This window comes from Sapajus apella, unplaced genomic scaffold, assembly GCF_009761245.1.
Source record: "Sapajus apella isolate SASKATOON/1434 unplaced genomic scaffold, GSC_monkey_1.0 scaffold93, whole genome shotgun sequence".
Taxonomy (NCBI): domain Eukaryota; kingdom Metazoa; phylum Chordata; class Mammalia; order Primates; family Cebidae; genus Sapajus; species Sapajus apella.
The window spans coordinates 5,427,443-5,435,340 of record NW_022437033.1 but is presented as its reverse complement, the minus strand read 5'-3'; positions in this window follow the sequence as shown (position 1 = coordinate 5,435,340).

Here is a 7,898-nt window from a genome sequence, read left to right as displayed (position 1 = left end):
GTTGTAGATATTAAGCAGTACCCTTGTGGTCTGCCTTCTATTTTCCCCTAGTTACATCAGGCTCTAGTTAACAATCTCTGTATCTCCCTGCATGTCAAGCCCTTTTACGTGCTACTGCAAAATAGCTGGTCATTGTGGTGTTTGTATCATTTGGGTTTCTGGCCTTTGTTACTTGGGGACCTCATCATTCTCCTGAATATATATATTTCTGAAAGAAGCTTACATCGCTGACCACGTCTATAACAATCAACCATAGCTTACAGAAAAGAGCCAACACTTAACTAGGCAATGCTGGTGGCCTCTCACAAACACATTTCTATTTGTGTGTGTCATCTCGGCCATCCTGTGAAATACAATATTCAGGAAGAGCTTCTGGTATCATATAGTAATCTATTCTAGCTCACTTCCCTAAGCCTTTTTAATTCCTTAATCTTTCATCTGCTGGAGAATCTCAGAAATTTCCATGTCATTCTGCATGTGCCATTTCTTTATCCTGGTCTTTAATGAGCCATTCTAACAGCAACTTTGCTCCATCCACTGAGGCCCTTGCAAGAGTATGAAATTCCATATTCTGAAAAAAGCTGCCTCCAATAATAATGAGTTCTTACGTATTTGTACCCCTTGATCAAGCAGTTTCAAAATTCATTCCCAAGAGTAATTTATTGACTCCTGGCCAGTACATGCTAGTGTTATGGAGTGAATGTTTGTGTTACCCACTAAATTCACAAAGTGAAATTCTGACAACTCAATGTGATAATATTAAAAGGTAGGGTTTTGGGAGATAATTATGTTATGAGGGTAGACCCCTCCTGAATAGGAGTAGTGTCCTCAGAAGAAGAAACATAAGAGCTTGTCTCTTACTCTTTTCCCTCTCCAATATGAGGACACAGCAAGAAGACCCTTACCAGACACCAGATCTGAATGGTGCTTTTATCTTCAACTTCCCAGCCTCCAGAACTATGAGAAATAAATATCTGTTGTTTAAACCACCCAGACAATGGCAATTTGTTACAGAAGCCTGAAGTGACTCAGAGAGCTAGCTACTTCTTGGAGCTCCTTTAGGCTATAAACTCTTTTCTCCATTATCAGGCTCAAAACTCTCCTACCTGGGTTTTGGGGGGATTTAATCCTAGTTTTTGGTCTGACAAGTAGGAAGGCCACTACTCCTGAGGGGATTACCTGTTACCTTTTCTGAAAGAGGCCCCTTCAATGTCTTCCTACATGGAAGGGGGATGCCAGGTCATTTAGGGAGTGCTGAGATAATTCTGCAAGCTCTAAAGTTCCAGGGATGTCTTCAGAGGCAAAAATCTTAGGGCCACAAACCCAGTTAACCCCATCTCATGTTTCAGGTTCTTAAGTTGTCCTCCCCAGGACACGGGAGTTAGCATAATAGACTAGCCATGGACAAACATTATTAAAATGTCTTTGGAGCTCTCAAGCTTCAAATCCCGAGTATCTTCAGCTATGTTTACTCTTCCACTGTAGGGAAGGGCTTCTTTGTAAGCTGTCAGAAACGTTCACTACCTCACACACATAGCCGTTAACTATTTCAAAACCACTCTCAGTTTTTACAAAAGCCTTCTACAGGGCAGCAGTACAACTTAATTATAAGCACCCAACCATTCTGTTCTTATACACATCGTCCCCCCTACCCACCAAATCTTTCAAACTCCTGAATATTCACTCCAGCAAGTGCATTCTCCTCTACCAAAACATTATTTCAGTTCATCACTGGTAAAATCTTCAGCAACTGTGCTGTAATGGTGTGCCAGGGATTATTGTTACTTTGCATTTTGCTTAGAAAGGGGTCATTCTTTCCAGCCAGGTAATGAGTGAGCCAGTCCTGAAACCCATCTTACCATCTTTTTTCTCAGACCTCTTCTGGCATCCTCTGTGTCTCTTTGGAACTTCCAAGAAGGAGAAGTTGAGACGGGATAAGACATGCAAGAGATATATTGATAAAGGGGAAGGAACAATAACAGGTAGGGAAAGACTTTTGATGATGACACAGTTTTCTGAATGCAGCATACTACTGAGAATCTCTCAAGCTGACTAGTGAGGAGGTCCCACACAAAAGCAGCTTGTGAGAGGGAGTCCTACATCAAGCAGAGGTAGACTGGCTCTGTCACCCTTGTTGTGTTCAATACTTAATGGGGAGCTGACTCCAGGGGAAGTGTGGCCTTGAAGCAAGTGCCACAGTGAATCCCAAGGTGCAGCAGTTAGAAGCTGTCAGTCTACTCTGCTCCCTGCAGCACATTCTCTTAAAGGGCAATCTGAGCAGGGCACCTCCATGACTGTCACTGGAAAATGTGTAATACCATTTCCCAGGAAGCTTCCAGATTCTGCACAAATGAATCTATCTTAAGTTTGTTCTCAAAGTGGAAAAGCCTTCTCTTTCAAAATTATGCTTTGAATTGTTAATCATGAAAAGAGAAATCATTTACTACACAAACCACAACCCAGAGCATTCAGATTAGAAAGTAGAAAATTGCTCAATCAGTCCTTGGAATAATAGGTGAAGGCCGGGAACACTGTCTTCACTAATAAGGGGAATGACATAAGCAAGGGCCATCCCAGCTCAGATCAGTCCAGATCGCAATGAACAAGAAAAGTAAGATTGAGACCATACCAGAATTGTTCTCTTGGCAATAAGATTTTAAGATTACCACAGTAACTTTTTATAGAGCAATGAGACATTGACCCAGAATAAGTCCAGCCTGGGTGCTTGTAGGATTCTTGGAGCCAGTGAGTGACCATAAGTGGCTTGGGTGAAAAACAAAGCAACAAAGACAGAAAGCAGTTGCTGACATTTATTTACTTATTTAACAGTGCCCGCCGGTTTGCAATCTTTCTGCACACTAGCAACATGGCCTCATCAATGAGCTATACTCACCCACAAATCCCTATAGACATGCTGGACAGGGAAGGCAAACCTATCATGGGGCTTCTGTCTAAAGTCACGTCCTTAATTCATTTACTTAGCACATATTTACTGTGACAGTCACTGGGAATACAGTGCTGTAATAGTATGCCAGGAATTATTATTACTTTGCATTTTATTTAGAAAGGGGTCATTCTTTCGAGCCAGGTAATTCCACTGGGAATGCAGTGAGTGTCACAGGGTGTAGCAAATAATTGATATTATGTGCTAAGTAAATGAATTATCTGACCTCAAGGAGATAAATAGAATTTGCAGTTGGTAGACTGGCTCGATGGTATATGTATGTGTGATTAGCTCTCAGAACTTCTCTGTCACATTGATACAAGTAAAATTTGCTTTTTTTTTTTTTTTTTTTTTTTCGAGACTACAAAATGAAGTAATGAGTTTGAAAATTTTGGAAACTATGGAATTCCATACATATTTGAGGAGTAAATATTATTTCTATGACAACAGTTTTTAGAAAATATTATGCTCCTTTCTCCAGAGCTCTGGAACTTAGATAGTCTAACTCTTTGGGTGGCCTTTACAGAACTAAAAATTCTCTCATTAGTGAAAATACTTTTGACATGTTGACCATTGCTAAATTAGTAATTCTAAAAATATTTTGGACTGTTGTTTTATTTCTAAACCGTTTTGGGGATATGAAATATAACGTACACAGTCTTAACTAATTCAGACAAAATAACAATTTGACAGCCTGAATGTTTTCCTTTTCGAATTGGTTGCTTTGGAAAAAGAGAATGTTAATAAAACTTCATTAGAAACACATGATTAATAATTTCATGCATTTTCTGGCTGTAAAATGTTAACAAAGTAAGAGTTTCTGAGTACACACACACACACACACACACACACACACACACACACCCCTCCCATCATGAGAGCAGCGTAGGATAGTCAGGGGATGGGAAATGAGAACAAAGTCACAATGAACTCCCTAGATGGAATTGCAATGAAGGGGCCTAAACATATTTAAGGATTAGTCTAGTCCAAGATTTTATAGTTTTATAGGAGAAAATTCTGGAATATGAATCTTTAGGCATGTTGTGATATTTACTGACTTCATATTTTTTTCTGAAAAATATTTGAGAAGGAAATAAAACTTATAAGGACAAGAAATAAATATAATATGGTAATACAGAAGTAGGGATTCCTACTGGCAAGGAATACCCTTGTTCATTAGCACATATACACTTTGGCAAGTTAGGTGTGAAACATTCGTTTAGATTGTGGGAATCTTTAGCTCTCATTCTTCCTGCTAGAGGTTCCACTTCTAATTTATACAGTCACTTATCTTGGTCACAGCATGAGGTCTTACAGCTGAGCCAGTAGCTTTGGCAAAAAGTCTAATGTACTAAGGTTGAGGGGGGACAATGGGAATTTAGTTGGCTGGAGGCCTGGGTATCTCAAGGGCATCTAACATGAAATCAGTTAGTTTTCAGTACTTATATAAATGTTAGTAACTTCCTGCCTGTTAGCAACAAAGAACCATTTCACTCATTTTGCCCAGGAATAGCTTCTCATGTATATTGGTACAGAGTGATAGAAGATCATTGAAGTGAATATTGGTTTGAGAGCTTTGGGGATTATGAAAAGGGAGCACAGCTGTGATTCATCAGTGGCTAGCTCAGCAAAGGTAGACATTTAAGAGGAGTGAAGAAACCAGCTGCAATGGAAGCATCAGGAGGAAGGGCAAGAAAGATGAAGCTGAAGACCCTAAGAACCAAAACACACAAGCTCCCCTCTAGCTCTCTGCTATTAAATAGACTTTCACTGGAGGCCATCCAGATAAAGATTTCAACCTATTATACATCCCCTTATGGTAGAGTGACAAACTAATGGCAGTGGGGAAGGCATCGGGGGAAGCTTTGGAAACAACAGACATGGCATTTGAATAGAAGTAATATTTTGACTTTCCTTAGGAAGCTTTAGCCAATTCATCCCCTCTCTTAGCATAATACGTAGCCATGGATGGGAAAATTCCTCCAACTGTGGAAAAAAGAGCACAATAGAGCTGAGAGAGAAGGAAGGAGACAGAGGCCAGTGTAAAATCCTTTTTAAGATGATAGTAATAGGTAGAAGATATTTTGTAGAATATTCTGGAAGAGAGAGACATATCTTACAGTCTATGTAATTAATGACAAAACACGTGGATTAAGGAAGCACAGACATGAAATCTTTGAGTAACTGAGATAATTACCAGCCATAAATACAACAACTATGATACATAGATACAACCATTTCAACGTAGATGGAAAGCATGCATCAGATGATAGCTAATTCAAAATTATTTCCTTACATAAAAACTCTGCTTTAGTTATGCATTCAATTACTATATGAAGGTCTATTTTCATGATATGGGTTCAAAAACTCACATTTTTAAAATTTGTATTTGTAATATTAGTGGGTACATAGTAGTTGCATATGTTTATGGGGCGCATTAGAAATGTGGGTACTGGCATAAAGTGCATAAAAATTGCTTCATGGAAAATTGGGTATCTATCCCCTTAAGCATTTGTCCTCTGTGTTACAACAATCCAGTTATACTCTTTTAGTTATTTTTAAATGCACAATTAAATTACTGTTGACTATAGTCCCCCCATTGTGTAATGAAATACTAAGTCTCATTCATTCTAACTATATTTTTGTACACAGTAACCATCCCCATCTCCACCCTAGCCCCCCAAAACCCTTCCCAGCCTCTGATAACCATCCTTCTATTCTCTGGTCAATGTTCAATTGTTTTGATTTTTAGATCCACAAATAAGTGAGAACATGTGATGTTTGTTTTTGTGCCTGGCTTATTTCACTTAGCAAAATGACCTCCAGTTCTATCCACGTTGTTGCAAATGACAGGATCTCACTCTTTTTTGTGGCTGAATAGTACTCCATTGTGTATATGTACCACATTTTCTTTATCCATTCATCTGCTGATGGACACTTAGGTTGCTTCCAAATCTTAGTTATTATGAATAGTGCTGCAGTAAACATGGGAGTATAGATATCTCTTTGATGTACTCATTTCTTTCTTTTGAGTATATACCCAGCAGTGGGATGGCTGTATCCTATGATAGCTCCATTTTTCGTATTTTGAGAACTTCCAAACTGTCCTCAACAGTGGTTGTACTAATTTACATTCCCACTAATTGTGTAAGATGGTTTCCTTTTCTCCACATCTTCGCTAGCATCTGCTATTGCCTGTCTTTTGGACATCAGCCATTTTAATTGGGGTGACAAGATATCTCATTGTAGTTTTATTTTCATTTATCTAATTACCAGTAATGTTGATCACCTTTTCATATTCCTGTTTGTCATCTGTATATCTTCTTGTGAGAAATGTCTATTCAAATCTTTTGCCCATTTTTGATGGGATTATTAGATTTTTTTCTATAAAGTTGTTTAAGCTTTTTATATATTCTTGTTATTAATTCCTTGTCAGTTGGGTATTTTGCAAATATTTTCTCCCATTATGGGGGTTTTCTCTTCACTTTCTTGATTATTTCACTTGCTATGCAGAAGCTTTTTAGCTTGATGTGATACTATTTGTCCATTTTTGCTTTCATTTCCTATGTTTGTGGTATATCGCTCAAGAAATATTTGCCCAAATGTCCTGGACAGTTTCCCCAATGTTTTCTTTCAGTGGCTTCATGATTAGAGGTCTTTAAGTCTTTAATCCATTTTGACTTGATATTTCTGTATGATGAGAGATAGGGGTCTAGTTTTACTCTTCTGCATATGGATATCGAGTTTCCCCAGCACCATTTACTGAAGAGACTGTTTTTTCCCAATGTATGTTATTGGCACCTTTGTTGTTAATGATTTCACTGTAGGTGTGTGGATTTCATACTGGGTTCTCAATTCTGTTCTACTGGTCTATTTGACTGTTTTCATGCCAGTACCATATTGTTTTGGTAAATATTGCTCTGCAGTGTAATGTGAAATCAGGTAATATTTCTTCTAGTTTTGTTCATTTTGCTCAGGATAGCTTTGGGTACTCTAGATCTTTTGTGATTCCATATATTTTTTAGGATGGTGTTTTCTATTTCTGTGAAGAATGTCATTAGTATTTTAATCAAGATGGCATTAAATCTGTAGACTGCCTTTGATAGTATGAACAATTTAAAAATATTGATTTTTTAAAATCTATAAACATAGAATATTTTTCCATTTTTTGGTCTCCTTTTCAATTTCTTTCATCAGTGTCTTATTGTTTTCATAGTAGAGATCTATCACTTCTTTGGATAAGTTAATTCCTAAGTATTTAATTTTATTTGTGGCTATGGTAAATAAGATTATTGTTTTAATTTCTTCTTGAGATTTTTTTCACCATTTGGTATCTACAAATGCTACTGATTTGTGTATGTTGATTTTATATCCCTCTATTTCACTGAATTTTAAAATCATTTATAATACCTTTTTGGTGGAGTCTTTAGGTTTTTCCAAATATAAGATCATATTATCTGCAAACAAAAATAATTTAACTTCTCCCTTCGCACTTTGGAGACATTTTATTCTTTCTCTTGTCTATTTGCTCTAGCTAAGACTTTCAGTAATATATTGAATAACGGGTGAAGTAGACATCCTTCTTGTGTTACAGATCTTAGAGGAAAGGCTTTCAGCTTTCCACCGTTCAGTATTATACTAGTTGTGCATCTGTAATATCAGGCTTTTATTACATTGAAGAATACTTTTTCTATATCCAGTTTTTTGAGGGTTTTTATTATGAAAGTATGCTGAACTTTATCAAATTCTTTTTAGCATCAATTGAAATGATCATATGGTTTTGTCCTTCATTCTGTTGATATAAAAAGTTATATTGATTGATTTGCATATGTTGAACCAAAGTTGCATCCCAGGGGTAAATCCCACTTAGAGTAGCGGTATATGATCTTTTTAATGTATTATTAAATTCAGTTTTCTACTGCATTGTTGAAGATTTCTGCCTCAATACTCATCA